This window comes from Cupressus sempervirens, chromosome 7, assembly GCF_028749045.1.
Source record: "Cupressus sempervirens isolate cs-2001-9-10 chromosome 7, ASM2874904v1, whole genome shotgun sequence".
Taxonomy (NCBI): domain Eukaryota; kingdom Viridiplantae; phylum Streptophyta; class Pinopsida; order Cupressales; family Cupressaceae; genus Cupressus; species Cupressus sempervirens.
This window is the reverse complement of record NC_143124.1, coordinates 686,226,298-686,242,410: the sequence shown is the minus strand read 5'-3', so window position 1 is coordinate 686,242,410 and position 16,113 is coordinate 686,226,298. Positions and strand designations below refer to the sequence as shown.

Sequence of the window (16,113 nt, the reverse complement as noted above, 5' to 3'; positions counted from 1 at the left end):
GCTGCATTTGTCCTTGCTCACACAAGAAATGGCTCTTCTCATCAAATGGTCACAGGGAGCTTCTGATTACAAAGGCTCCCTTGTCACCCGTGATGCGCAGCCCAACTGCTAGACAATGGCTCGCCCTTCAGATCGCTGCCCAGGCAACCACCACAATGGCACCATTGGAACGACAACCACTGCCAAACCATTTCAAAATTTTTTTTCCAAAGAAGTTGTTGCAAAGAGAATGACTCTGGGGAGAGCCCTCGCATAGCAAAATCAGGATGGCTTCGCGACCCTCCCAATAGAAAAAATGCTGGTGCCAATATTCCAAATCTGAATAACGTGTCTTTCTCGAACACCAGCACCAATTCTGTTGGGGAGGGTCATGGAGAGCTTTTGTTATCAAAGCTCCCATTGTAGCCGCGATAGGCACACAAAAAATTGCTAGAGCGCCAAGCACCCAACTCATGGCTAGACAAGGGCTCGCCATTAGATCAACTTCGAAATCGCTGAACAGAAGCGCTATAGAATGGTAACCGCTGCCAAGTCTCTTCTGTAGATGCGGTGAGGGCTGGCAACAGCTGCCAAACCCTTTTCTGAAATTGCGCCAGCTGAGTGACAAGAAAACATGATCTAAAGGAGAGTCAAGGAATAGCACCTCGAGGGTGGGCTTCATGCCCCTCTAATTGATTCAACGTTGGCGTCCACCATTTCAAAATCCAACATATCCATTCGCCTTGACACCAGCGTTGAATCAATGAGAGGGGCACGGGAGAGGCTCATGGCAACTACCTCTCCTATATAAGCTATTAGTGTGAGGCTCGCTCTGCATTAGAAATTAGTGAACACACTGACAACTGCCTTAAAAATCCAAATCATTGAAAAATGTGATGAAACCGCCATCCACGACCCCATTTTTTATGAGCTCGGTAGAGGAGAAAAAGATTGTTATTGGTTAGGAGATGGGAATTCATAGAGCCAAGGTAGTGAAATGGTGATATTTTGGAGATCGTGCGGAACAGCTCAGCTCGGGTGGAACAGCTTGGGTAGGACGACTCGACAATACCATTTGCCTTGATGCCTTTTTTGAGGTTTACTTGAAAGGAGCGGACACAATGTCGCCCTTGATCTTCTAGGAGTCCGAGTAGGATGGCATGGTAACAATGGCTCGGCATTTGGAGTGTCTATGGCAGCTGGATGGGATTTGAATTCATGGAGCCAAGGGAGTGAAATGGTCATCGAGCTCATCCGATCAACTGGATGAATTTCACCTTGAAGGGGCCCAATCCAAAAGTTCCAGAGGTCATCTCCTGGAACTGTCAAGAACAAAGGCCAATCTTACATGCAAACTCTGCTACTGTACAAACATAGGTTGCAATTATAGAGAAATTGCAAGGCCGTCACAATGGCCCAAGGCCAATGCTCTGACTACTAAGTCAATTTTCTCTTGCAATCACCATGCCGCCGTTCACAAAGAGATCTCCCCATTTACAGAGAGATCTCCCCGTTCACAGAGAGATCTCTCACAAAAACCAATGTTAGCTGAACAATTTTAGAATCCAAGGCTCATATCCATCGATATCGTCGGCACTGGGTCTATATTCAAAGGCCACGGAGAGGTTCCAATAAGAGAAGCTCCCTTGCTCACTTCCACAAACATCCCCAAATGCTAGATGCAAGCTCCCGCCCTTAGCATCAATCTCCAGATCATTGCAATGACACATTGGAACGACAACCACTGTCGAGTAACTCTCAAATTTGTGTCGATGGAGTGAGAAAGAAGAGCCGGATCGGGTCAACGAAAATGGCTAAGCCAGATCAGGTCGGCCAGCATGGCTCAGCCACCATTTTTTGCCCAAGAGCTTTCGATATTAAAGCTCCCATGTAGCCGCGATAAGTACACCATGACAAATTGCTAGTGCGTCGAGCACCCATAGAAAATTTCCATTATACCAACCAACGCCGGAGTGCTAGACAAGGGCTCACGTTTAGATCAAGTTTTAAAATCACCAAAAAGACACGCCATGGATCAGCAACCGCTGCCTCACCTTTTCCAAAATTGAGTCATCAAAAAACATGATCTAAAGGAGAGTCGAGGAAAAGCACTGAGATCGCTTCATGCCCCTTTCATTGATTCAACATCAGCATACACTATTTAAAAACCCAACAATCTGATCTGCCTAGACACCAATGTTGAATCAATGAAAGGGGCATGGGAGAGGCTCGCAGCAACAACCTCTCCTATATAAGCTATTAGTGCGAGGCTCACTCTGCATTAGAAATCTGCGATAGCACGGACAACTCCCTTAAAAATCCAATTCAATGAAAAATGTGACCAAACAGCCATCCACGACACCGTTTTTGGAGCTCACCCAGAACGGCTCAGCCAGCATGGCTCACCCAGAATGGGTCGGCCAACATGGTGACTTGGTGAACGAACTTAAAGAGTCAACTTGGTGAGAAAACTTGGTGGGCCAAGCTGGCGGGGTGAATTGATGAACGAACCTAAAGAGTTGACTTTGTGAGAGTACTTGGTGGGCCAACTTGGCGAGGTGACTTGATCACCGAACTTAAAGCGTCGACTTGGTGAGAGTACTTGGTGGGCCGACCTGGCGGAGTGACTTGATGAACGAACTTAGAGAGTCGACTTTGTGAGAGTACTTGGTTGGGTGACTTGATGAATAAGCCTAAAGTGTCGACTTGGTGGGCCAACTTGGCAGAGTGACTTCATGAACAAACTTAAAGAGTCCACTTGGTGGGCCGACCTGGCGGGGTGACTTGATGAAAAAACTTAAAGAGTCAACTTGGTGAGAGTAATTTGTGGGCTGACCTGGCAGGGTGACTTGATGAATGAACTTAAAGAGTCGACTTGGTGGGGTGACCTGATGAACCCACTTGAAGGGTCGACTTGGTGGGGTGACTCTATGAACGGACCTAAAGAGTTGACTTGGTGAGAGTACTTGGTGGGGCGACTTGATGAACAGACTTAAAGAGTCGACTTGGTGAGAGTACTTGGTGGGGTGACATGATGAGTGCACTTGAAGAATCGACTTGGTTAGAGTACTTGGTAGGGTGACTTGATGAACAAACTCAAAGATTCGACTTGTTGGGAGTACTTGGTGGCTCGACTTGATGAGCAGACTTAAAGAGTCCACTTGGTGAGAGTACTTGGAGGGGTGAACTGATGAACGGACTTAAAAAATTGACTTGGTGGGAGTACTTGGTTGGCCGAACTGGTGGGGTGACTTGATGAAGGGTCATAAAGAGTCGACTTGGTGAGAGTACTTGTACTTGTTCTGGTGACTTGATGAACGAACTTAAAGAGTCGACTTGGTGGGGTCACTTGATGAAAGGACTTAAAGAGTTGACTTGGTGAGAGTACTTGGTGGGGTGACTTGATGAAAGAACTTAAAGGGTCGACTTGGCGGGTTGACTTGGTGAATGGACCTAAAGAGTTGACTGGGTGAGAGCACTTAGTGGGGTGACTTGATGAACAGACTCAAAGAGTTGACTTGGTGAGAGTACTTGGTGGCTCAACTTGATGAGAAGACTCAAAGAGTCCACTTGGTGAGAGTACTTGGCGGGGTGAACTGATGAACAGACTTAAAGAGTCGACTTGGCGGGCCGGCCTGGTGGGGTGACTTGATGAAGGGACATAAAGAGTCAACTTGGTGAGAGTACTTGTTCTGGTGACTTGATGAATGAACTTAAATAGTCGACTTGGTGGGGTGACTTGATGAAAGGACTTAAAGAGTCGACTTGGTGAGAGTACTTGGTGGGGTGACTTGATGAACACACTTGAAGAATCAACTTGGTTAGAGTACTTGGTGGGGTGACTTGATGAACTGACTCAAAGTGTCGACTTGGTGAGAGTACTTGGTGGGCCGACCTGGTGGGGTGACTTGATGAACGGACTTAAACAGTCAACTTGGTTAGAGTACTTGTTCTGGTGACTTGATGAATGGACTTGAAGAGTCGACTTGGTGGGGTGACTTGATGAAAGGACTTAAAGAGTTGACTTGGTGAGAGTACTTGGTGGGGTGACTTGATCAACAGACTTAAAGGGTAGACTTGGCAGGGTGACTTGATCAACGCACTTGAAGGGTCAAGTTGGTGGGGTGACTTGATGAACGGACCTAAAGAGTTGACCTGGTGAGAGTACTTGGTGGGGTGACTTGATGAACAGAGTTAAAGAGTCAACTTGGTGAGAGTATTTGGTCAGGTGACTTGATGAACGCACTTGAAGAATCGACTTGGTTAGAGTACTTGGTGGGGTGACTTGATGAACGAACTTAAAGAGTCAACTTGGTGGGCCGACCTGGCGGGGTGACTTGATGAACGAACTTAGAGAGTCAACTTGGTGAGAGTACTTGGTGACTTGGTGGGCTGACCTGATCGGGGGGCTTGATGAACGAACTTAAAGAGTCCCCTTGGTCGGCCGACCTGGCGGGATGACTTGATGAATGAAACTAAAGAGTTGACTTAGTGAGAGTACTTGGTGGGCAGACATAGCGGGGTGATTTGATGAACAAACTTAAAGAGTTGACTTTGTGAGAGTACATGGTGGGGTTACTTGATGAACGAACCTAAAGTGTCGACTTGGTTGGCTGACCTGGCAAGGTGACTTGATGAACGAACTTAAAGAGTCGACTTGGTGGGCTGACCTGGCAGGGTGACTTGATGAACAAACTTAAAGAGTCAACTTGGTGAGAGTACTTGGTGGCCCGACCTGGCAAGGTGACTTGATGGACTAACTTAAAGAGTCGACTTGGTGAGAGTACTCGGTGGGCTGACCTGGTCACGTGACTTGATGAACGAACTTAAAGAGTCGACTTGGTGGGCTGACTTGGCCGGGTGACTTGATGAATGAATTTAAAGAGTTGACTTGGCGGGCCGACCTGGCGGGTTGACTTGGTGAGAGTAATTGGTGGGCTAACGTAGCAGTGTGACTCAATGAACGAACTTAGAGAGTCAACTTTTCCAGAGTACTTGGTGGGTTGAACTGGCAGGGTGACTTGATGAAAGAACTTAAAGAGTTGACTTGGTGAGAGAACTTGGTGGGCCGAGCTGGCGAGGTGAATTGATTAACGAACCTAAAGAGTCTACTTTGTGAGAGTACTTGGTGGGCCGACCTGTCTGGGTGACTTGATGACCAAACTTAAAGGGTCAACTTGGTGAGAGTACTTTGTGGACCGACCTGGCGGAGTGACTTGATGAACGAACTTAGAGAGTCAACATTGTGAGAGTACTTGGTGGGGTGACTTGATGAACAAACCTAAAGAGTCAACTTGGTGAGAGTACTTGGTGGGCCGACCTGGCGGGGTGACTTGATGAGAAAACTTGAAGAGTCAACTTGGTGAGAGTACTTGGTGGGCTAACCTGGTGGGGTGACTTAATGAACGAACTTAAAGAGTTGACCTCATGGGCCGACTTGGCAGGGTGACTTCATGAACAAACTTAAAGAGTCCACTTGGTGGGCCGACTTGGCGGGGTGACTTGATGAATGAACTTAAAGAGTCGACTTGGTGAGAGTAATTTGTGGGCTAACCTGGTGGGGTGACTTGATGAATTAACTTAAAGAGTCGACTTGGTGGGGTGACTTGATGAACAAACGTAAACAGACGACTTGGTGGGCCGACCTGGCAGGGTGACTTGATGCATGAACTTAAAGAGTCAACTTGGTGGGCCGACCTAGCAGGGTGAGTTGATGAACAAACTTAAAGAGTCAACTTGGTGAGAGTAGTTGGTGGGTCGACCTAGCGGGGTGACTTGATGAACAAACTTAAAGAGTCGACTTGGTGAGAGTACTCGGTGGGCTGACCTAGTCACGTGACTTTATGAACAAACTTAATGAGTCGACTTGGTGAGCTGACTTGGCTGAGTGACTTGATGAATGAACTTAAAGAGTCGACTTGGTGGGTCGAACTAGCAGGGTGACTTGGTAAGAGTACTTGGTGGGCTAACCCAGCAGGGTGACTTGATGAACGAACTTAGAGAGTCAACTTTGTGAGAGTACTTGGTGGGTCAAACTAGCGAGGTGACTTGATGAACCAACTTAAAGAGTTGACTTGGTGAGAGATCTTGGTGGGCCGAGCTAGCGGGGTGAATTGATGAATGAACCTAAAGAGTTGACTTTGTGAGAGTACTTGGTGGGCCGACCTGGCATGCTGACTTGATGACCGAACTTAAAGGGTCGACTTGGTGAGAGTACTTTGCAGGTCGACCTGGCAGAGGGACTTGATGAACAAACTTAAAGAGTCAACTTGGTGAGAGTACTTGGTTGGGTGACTTGATGAACAAACCTGAAGAGTCGACTTGGTGAGAGTACTCGGTGGGCCGACCTGGCGTGGTGACTTGGTGAGAAAACTTAAAGAGTCGACTTGGTGAGAGTACTTGGTGGGCTGACCTGGTTGGGTGAATTGATGAACGAACTTAAAGAGTCAACTTGGTGGGCCGACTTGGCAGAGTGACTTCATGAACAAACTTAAAGAGTCCACTTGGTGGGCTGACCCTGCGGGGTGACTTGATGAACGAACTTAAAGAGTTGACATGGTGAGATTAATTTGTGGGCTAGCCTGGCGGGGTGACTTGATGAATGAACTTAAAGAGTCAACTTGGCGGGGTGACTTGATGAACGCACTTGAAGGGTCTACTTGGTGGGGTGATTCTATGAACGGACCTAAAGAGTTGACTTGGTGAGAGTACTTGGTGGGGTGACTTGATGAACAGACTTAAAGAGTCGACTTGGTGAGAGTACTTGGTGGGGTGACTTGATGAGCGCACTTGAAGAATAGACTTGGTTAGAGAACTTGGTGGGGTGAATTGGTGAATGGACTCAAAGAGTTGACTTGCTTAGAGTACTTGGTGGCTTGACTTGATGAGAAAACATAAAGAGTCCACTTGGTGAGAGTACTTGGCGGGGTGAACTGATGAACGGACTTAAAGAATTGACTTGGTGGGAGTACTTTGTTGGCTGAACTGGTGGGGTGACTTGATGAATGGACATAAAGAGTCAACTTGGTGAGAGTACTTGTACTTGTCGTAGTGACTTGATGAATGGACTTAAAGAGTCAACTTGGTGGGGTCACTTGATGAAAGGACTTAAAGAGTTGACTTGGTGAGAGTACTTGGTGGGGTGACTTGATGAAAGAACTTAAAGGGTTGACTTGGTGAGGTGACTTGGTGAATGGACCTAAAGAGTTGACTCGGTGAGAGCACTTGGTGGGGTGACTTGATGAACGGACTCAAAGAGTCGACTTGGTGAGAGTACTTGGTGGCTTGACTTGATGAGCAAACTCAAAGAGTCCACTTGGTGAGAGTACTTGGCGGAGTGAACTGATGAACAGACTTAAAGAGTCGACTTGGTGGGAGTACCTGGTGGGGTGACTTGATGAAGGGACATAAAGAGTTGACTTGGTGAGAGTACTTGTTCTGGTGACTTGATGAACGAACTTAAATAGTCGACTTGGTGGGGTGACTTGATGAAAGGACTTAAAGAGTCGACTTTGTGAGAGTACTTGGTGGGGTGACTTGATGAACGCACTTGAAGAATCGACTTGGTTAGAGTACTTGGTGGGGTGACTTGATGAACGAACTTAAAGGGTCGACTTGGCCGGGTGACTTGATGAACGGACCTAAAGAGTTGAATTGGTAAGAGTACTTAGCGGGGTGAACTGATGAACAAACTTAAAGAGTCAACTTGGTGGGAGTACTTGGTGGGAGTACTTGTTCTGGTGACTTGATGAAAGGACTTAAAGAGTCGACTTGGTGGGGTGACTTGATGAAAGGACTTAAAGAGTCGACTTGGTGGGGTGACTTGATGAAAGGACTTAAAGAGTCGACTTGGTGAGAGTACTTGGTGGGGCGACTTGATGAACGGACTTAAAGGGTCGACTTGGTTAGAGTACTTGTTCTGGTGACTTGATGAATGAACTTGAAGAATCCACTTGGTGGGGTGACTTGATGAAAGGACTTAAAGAGTCAAGTTGGTGAGAGTACTTGGTGGGGCGACTTGATGAACGGACTTAAAGGGACGACTTGGTGGGGTGACTTGATGAACGGACCTAAAGAGTTGACTTGGTGAGAGTACTTGGCAGGGTGAACTAATGAACAAACTTAAAGAGCTAACTTGGTGGGCCGACCTGGTGGGGTGACTTGATGAATAGACTTATAGAGTCGACTTGGTGAGATTACTTGTTCTGGTGACTTGATGAACGGACTTAAAGAGTCAGCTTGGTGGGGTGACTTGATGAAAGGACTTAAAGAGTCAACTTGGTGGGGTGACATGATGAACAAACTTAAAGGGTTGACTTTGCGGGGTGACTTGATGAATGGACCTAAAGAGTTGACTTGGTGAGAGTACTCGGTGGGGTGACCTGATGAACAGACTTAGAGAGTCGACTTGGTGAGAGTACTTGGTGGACCGACCTGGTTGGGTGACTTCGTGAATGGGCTTAAAGACTCGACTTGGTGGGAGTACTTGGTGGGGTGACTTGACGAACAGACTTCAAGAGTCGAGTTGGCGAGGTGACTTGATGAACGATCCTAAATAGTTGACTTGGTGAGAGTACTTGGTGTGGTGACTTGATGAACAGACTTAAAGAGTCAAATTGGTGAGAGTACTTGGTGGGGTGACTTGATGAACGCACTTGAAGAGTCAACTTGGTGGGGTGACTTAATGAACGGACCTAAAGAGTTGACTTGGTGAGAGTACTTGGTGGGGTGACTTGATGAACATAGTTAAAGAGTTGACTTGGCTAGAGTACTTGGTCGGGTGACTTGATGAACGCATTTGAAGAATCGACTAGGTTAGAGTACTTGGTGGGGTAACTTGATGAACGAACTTAAAGATTCGACTTGGTGGGCCGACCTGGTAGGGTGACTTGATGAATGAACTTAGAGAGTAGACTTGGTGAGAGTACTTGGTGACTTGGTGGGCCAACCTGGCCGGGTGACTTGATGAACAAACTTAAAGAGTCGACTTGGTGAGAGTACTCGGTAGGTTGACCTGGTCACGTGACTTGATGAATGAACTCAAAGAGTCGACTTGGTGGGCCGACTTGACTGAGTGACTTGATGAACGAACTTAAAGAGTCGACTTGGTGGGTCAAACTAGTGGGGTGACTTGGTGAGAGTTCTTGGTGGGCTAACCTGCCAGGGTGACTTGATGAACAAACTTAGAGAGTCAACTTTGTGAGAGTACTTGGTGGGTCAAACTGGCGGGGTGACTTGATGAACGAACTTAAAGATTCGACCTGGTGAGAGAACTTGGTGGGCCGAGCTGGCGAGGTGAATTGATGAATGAACCTAAAGAGAATAATTTGTGAGAGTACTTGGTGGGCCGACCTGGCAGGGTGACTTGATGATCGAACTTAAAGGGTCGGCTTGGTGAGAGTACTTGGTGGGCTGACCTGGCGGAGTGACTTGATTAACGAACTTATAGAGTCAACTTGGTGAGAGTACTTGGTGGGGTGACCTGATGAACAAACCTAAAGAGTCAACCTAGTGAGAGTACTTGGTGGGCCAACCTGGCGGGGTTACTTGGTGAGCAAACTTAAAGAGTCAACTTGGTGAGAGTAGTTGGTGGGCTGACCTAGCAGGGTGACTTGATAAACGAACTTAAAGAGTCGACTTGGTGGGCTGACTTGGCAGAGTGACTTCATGAACAAACTTAAAGAGTCCACTTGGTGGGCCGACCTGGCAGGGTGACTTGATGAACGAACTTAAAGAGTCGACTTGGTGAGAGTAATTTGTGGGCTGACCTGGCGGGGTGACTTGATGAATGAACTTAAAGAGTCGACTTGGTGGGGTGACTTGATGAACCCACTTGAAGGGTCGACTTGTTGGGGTGACTCTATGAACGGACCTGAAGAGTTGACTTGGTGAGAGTACTTGGTAGGGTGACTTGATGAAAGGACTTAAAGAGTCAACTTGGTGACAGTACTTGGTGAGGCGACTTGATGAATGCACTTGAAGAATTGACGCGGTTAGAGTACTTGGTGGGGTGACTTGATGAACGGACTCAAAGAGTCTACTTGGTGAGAGTACTTGGTGGCTTGACTTGATGAGCAAACTTAAAGAGTCAACTTGGTGAGAGTACTTGGTGAGGTGAACTGATGAACAGACTTAAAGAGTCGACTTGGTGGGAGTACTTGGTGGGCCGACCTGGTGGGGTGACTTTATGGACGGACTTAAAGAGTCGACTTGGTTAGAGTACTTGTTCTGGTGACTTGATGAACGGACTTGAAGAGTCGACTTGGTGGGGTGACTTGATGAAAAGACTTAAAGTGTCAACGTGGTGAGAGTACGTGGTGGGGCAACTTGATGAACGGACTTAAAGGGTCGACTTGGCAGGGTGACTTGATGAACGGACCTAAAGAGTTGACTTGGTGAGAGTACTTGGTGGGGTGAACTGATGAACGGACTTAAAGAGTTGACTTGGTGGGAGTACTTGGTGGGATGACCTAGTGGGGTGACTTGATGAACGGACTTATAGAGTCGACTTGGTGAGAGTAGTTATTCTGGTGACTTGATGAACGGACTTAAAGAGTCAGCTTGGTGAGGTGACTTGATGAAAGGACTTAAAGAGTTGACTTGGTGGGGTGACATGATGAAAAAACTTAAAGGGTTGACCTTGCAGGGTGACTTGATGAATGGACCTAAAGAGTTGACTTGGCGAGAGTACTCGGTGGTGTGACCTGATAAACAGACTTAGAGAGTCGACTTGGTGAGAGTACTTGGTGGGCTGACCTAGTTGGGTGACTTCGTGAACTGACTTAAAGAGTCAACTTGGTGGGAGTACTTGGTGTGGTGACTTGATGAACAGACTTCAAGGGTTGACATGGTGAGGTGACTTGATGAACGGTCCTAAAGAGTTGACCTTGTGAGAGTACTTGGTGTGGTGACTTGATGAATAGACTTAAAGAGTCGAATTGGTGAGAGTACCTGGCAGGGTGACTTGATGAACATAGTTAAAGAGTTGACTTGGTGAGAGTAGTTGGTCGGGTGACTTGATGAACGCACTTGAAGAATCGACTTGGTTAGAATACTTGGTGGGGTGACTTGATGAACAAACTTAAAGATTCGACTTGGTGGGCCGACCTGGTGGGGTGACTTGATGAATGAACTTAGAGAGTCGACTTGGTGAGAGTACTTGGTGACTTGGTGGGCCGACCTGGCCGGGTGACTTGATGAACAAACTTAAAGAGTCAACTTGGTGAGAGTACTCGGTGGGCTGATCTGGTTACGTGACTTGATGAACAAACTTAAAAAGTCGACTTGGTGGGCCGACTTGGCCAGGTGACTTGATGAATGAACTTAAAGAGTCAACTTGGTGGGTTGAACTAGCAGGGTGACTTGGTGAGAGTACTTGGTGGGCTGACCTGGCAGGGTGACTTGATGAACGAACTTAGAGAGTCAACTTTGTGAGAGTACTTGGTGGGTCGAACTGGCGGGGTGACTTGATGAACGAACTTAAAGAGTCAACCTGGTGAGAGAACTTGGTGGGCCGAGCTAGCGGGGTGAATTGTTTAAGGAACCTAAAGAGTCGACTTTGTGAGAGTACTTGGTGGGCTGACCTGGCGGGGTGACTTGATGACCAAACTTAAAGGGTCGACTTGGTGAGAGTACTTGGCAGGCCGACCTGGCGGAGCGACTTGATGAACGAACTTAAAGAGTCGACTTGGTGAGAGTAGTTGGTGGGGTGACTTGATGAACAAACCTAAAGAGTCGACTTGGTGAGAGTACTTGGTGGGCCGACTTGGTGGGGTGACTTGGTGAGCAAACTTAAAGAGTCGACTTGGTGAGTGTAGTTGGTGGGCTGACCTGGCGAGGTGACTTGATGAACGAACTTAAAGAGTCAACTTGGTGGGCCGACTTGGCAGAGTGACTTCATGAAGGAACTTAAAGAGTCTACTTGTAGGGCCAACCTGGCGGGGTTACTTGATGAATGAACTTAAAGAGTCGACTTGGTGAGAGTAATTTGTGGGCTGACCTGGCGGTGTGACTTGATGAATGAACTTAAAGAGTCAAATTGGTGGGGTGACTTGATGAATGCACTTGAAGGGTCAACTTGGTGGGGTGACTCTATGAACAGACCTAAAGAGCTGACTTGGTGAGAGTACTTGGTGGGGTGACTTGATGAAATGACTTAAAGAGTCGACTTGGTGAGAGTACTTGGTGGGGCAACTTGATGAACGCACTTGAAGAATCAACTTGGTTAGAGTACTTGGTGGGGTGACTTGATGAACGGACTCAAAGAGTCGACTTGGTGAGAGTACTTGGTGGCTTGACTTGATGAGCAAACTTAAAGAGTCAACTTTGTGAGAGTGGGCCTAATGGGGTGAGGTGGTGAGTGGGCCTAATGGGGTGAGTTGGTGGGGCGACTTGGTGAGTGAAATTAGAGAGCCAACATGGTGAGGCGACTCGACGAGTTGGTTCGTTGAGATGACATGGTGAGCTGACTTGGCGAGTTGACCTGGCGAGCGAACTTAAAGAGTCGACTTGGCAACGTACTCGAGTTGACTTGGTGAGGCGACCTGGCGAGCAGGCTCAAAGAGTCAACATGGTGAGGTGACTCATTGGGTCCACATGCAGAGGCGACTCATGGTGAGGAGCTATCCTTGAGGAGACTTGGTGGGCCTACTTGATTAGTCGATTTGGTGAGCTAACCTGATGAGCTAACACGGTGAGCGGGCTTAAAGAGGCAACGACTTGGTGGGGTAACTCGGCAAGCCAACTTATTGAGGCGAGATGGTGAGTTGACTTGGTGATCTGACTTGGTGAGCGCACTTAAAGAGTCAACCTCATGAGGTGACTCGGTGAGTTAGCTCGCTGATGCGACTTGGGTGGGCCGACCTGGCGAGCGAACTTAAAGAGGCGACTTGGGCGGCCTGACCTGGTGAGCGAACTTAAAGATTTGACTTGGAAACATACTTGAACAACTGACTTGGTGAGCTGACATGGTGAGTGGGCTTAGAGAAGCAACTCGGTGGGGCAACTTGGCAAGCACACTTGCTGGGGCAAGGTGGTAAAATGACTAGGTGATTCGACTTGATGAGCTGACTTAGGGAGCTGACTTGGTGAGCGAACTTAAGGGGTCGACTTGGTGAGGCAACCTGAATAGTCAGCTCGGTGAGCTGACTTGGGGAGCCAACATGGTGAGCAGTCTTAAAGAAGAGGCGACCTGGTGGGGCAACCTGGTGAGGCGAGATGGTAAGTCATCTTGGTGAGCAAGCTTGACGAGCTGTGAGCAGACTTAAAGAGTCAATTCTAGATTTGGAAAAGACCACATGGTCAGATGACTTGGTGAGCCAACCTGGCTAGCAAAATCGGCAAGCAAACTTATAGAATTGACTTGCTATCCCCAGCTAGGATCGCACACCTGGGTCGACCCAACTTGGGTCACCCGACTCTGTCTCCGCAGCCTCGGGCGACCCGACTGGGTCGCCAGAGTGGGTCGACGAGGGGAAAAAAAAAATCATGGGAGGCTCTGTACAATGAAAAGTGCTAAATTTTGGGCATTACAAAAAAAAAAAAACAAGTTACCCGCTTTTGGATCATGCACAAGTTTCAGTTCACGTATTGCCAAGCTGACTCGAGGCGTTATGCCTAGCTAGCCAGTTTTGAGGTAGGGTAGCCGAAATGATCTGATTTGAGAATTTTCTTTATAAAAAGAGATCATGATAGGCCCCATAAGGCAAAAAAGAATGAAATTTTGGGAGTTCAAAAAAAAATGTTACCCAGTTTTGGATCGCACACAGGGCTCGGGTCACGTAGCATCGAGGTGCCCTGGGTGACATGATTCAAGCAAAAATTTGACAGTGGCATGAGTCATGCAAAAACATTGGAGGCCATTAAGGCTCGAGGTGCTTCAAGTCGAGGTTGCCGAGGTGGGTCGAGTTGAAAACTTTGGGCGTTAACCAAAAAGAAAAAGTTAACCACTTTTGGATCACGTACACGGCTTGGGGCACTTAGAATCAAGTCGAACACGGTGACATGAGTCGTGTGAAAAATTTGGAGATGACTCGAGTCGGGGCATCCAACTCTATCCGAGTTCAAAACTTTGGGACTTGACAAAAAAAAGAAAAAAGAAAAGTTACCTAGTTTTGGATCATGTAAGTGACTCGGGCCACTCAGAATCAAGGCGAGTGTGGTTACATGAGTTGAGCGAAAAAAAATGGAGGTGGTTAAGGCTCGAGGCAATTCGAGTCAGGGTAGCTAAGTCAATTCAAAAACTTTGGCCGTTAGCCAAAAAAAGAGTTAATCGCTTTTGGATGATGTACATGACTTGGGGTGCATAGAATCAAGTCAAGCATGGTGACATGAGTGGTTCGAAAAAATTGCAGGCGATTAAGGCTTGAGGCGATTTGAGTCGAGGTTGCTGACATGATTTGGGTTGAAATCTTTGGGTGATAACCAAAGAAGGAAGAAGTTAACTGCTTTTGGATCACGTACATGACTCGGGGTACCAAGTCGAGCATGGTGACATGAGTCCTGCAAAAAAACTGGGTTAAAAACTTTGGGCATTAACCCAAAAAAAGAGTTGACCACCTTTGGATCACGCACATGACTCGGCGCACTTAGAATCATGTCAAGCACGGTGACATGAGTCGTGCAAAAAAATTGGAGGCAGTTAAGGCTCAACACGATTTGAGTCAGGGTTTGGGTAGTTGGGGCGATTCGTGTCAAGGTTGCCGACATGGTTCGAGTTGAAAACTTTGGGCATTAACCCAAAAAGAAAAAAAGTTGACCTCTTTTGGACCACGTACATGGCTCGGGGCACTTAGAATCAAGTCGAGCATGGTGACATGGGTTGTGCAAAAAATTCGGAGGCAGTTTGAGTCGAGGTAGCCAACTTGATTTGAGTTCAAAACCTTGGGCGTTAACCAAAAAAATAAGTTGACTGATTTTGGATCATGTACATGAGTCGTCTGCCCTCGCGAAAATTACAAAGCCCAGGGACCCACTTGGAATTTGCAGTCGGAAGATTTTTCTGCCCTCACAAAAATTTACAAACCCCACCTGCTCGAAATTTGGACTTGGAAGATTTTTCTGCCCTCGCAGAATTTACAAACCCCACCCGCTCAAAATTTGGCACTTGGAAATTACGAAACCCCGCTCGCCTGAAATTTGGACTTGTAAGATTTTTCCACCCTCACAGAAATTGCAAACCTGACCCACATGGAAATTGCACTTGGAAGACTTTTTTGCACTCGCGGAAATCACAAGACCCCACCTGCGGGGAATTTGGCACTTGGGAGATTTTTTCACCCTTCCAAAAATCACAAACCCCACCAGCTCGAAATTTGGGACTCGGGAGATTTTTTTCCCCCTTGTGGAAATTTTACAAAACCCCACTCGCCCGAAATTTGGCACTCGAGAGATTTTTCTACCCTGGCAGAAATTTCTACAAAACCCCTCCCTCCTGCCTGGAATTTGGCACTCGAGAGATTTTTTTGCCCTGGCAGAAATTGCAAACCCCACCCGCCAGGAATTTGGCACCTAGGAGATTTTGACGCGCTCGTGAAAATTGCAAACCCCACCTACCAGGAATTTGGCACTTGGGAGATTTTTTCACATTCGCGGAAATTTTCACAAAACCCCACCCGCCCAGAATGTGGCACTTGGAAGATTTTTCCGCCTTGGCAGAAATTGCAAAACCCCACCCGCCGGGAATTCGGCACTTGGGAGATTTCTTCGCCCTCGCAGAAATTTTCACAAAACCCCACCTGCTCGAAATTTGGCACCTGGGAGAGTTTTCCCACCCTCGCAAAAAATTGCAAACCCCACCCACCCAAAATTTGGCACTTGGAAGATTTTCCCGCACTCGCACAAATTGCAAACCCCACCCGCCGGGAATTTGGCACCTAAGAGATTGTTACGAGCTTGCAAGAAAAAACCTTGCAAACCCCACCCCCACCCAAAATTTGGCACTTGGGAGATTTTCTTGCCCTCGCGCAAATTACAAACCCCACCCACCTCAGAGTCGAAAAAGGTTTTACGAATCGAGGTGACAGAGGGCTGAATCTCAGTGGATCGTGGCAGCAAGGCCACTCTGCCACTTACAATACCCCATCGCTTATTTAAGTTGTCTGCAAAAGATTCTTCTCGTCGATCACTTGAAATTAA

At 47.4% G+C, this 16,113-nt stretch overlaps 1 non-coding gene across 1 annotated transcript in view; it reads right to left on the bottom strand.

Moving 5' to 3' along the window:
• Nucleotides 1-15,984: 15,984 nt before the first annotated feature.
• The window catches only part of LOC149548637 (25S ribosomal RNA), a 3,402-nt gene continuing 3,273 nt past the window's right edge, over nucleotides 15,985-16,113 (bottom strand). Inside the window, exon 1 of the ribosomal RNA XR_016354911.1 lies at nucleotides 15,985-16,113. This exon is cut by the window's right edge and continues 3,273 nt beyond it. This is a non-coding gene — a ribosomal RNA (25S ribosomal RNA).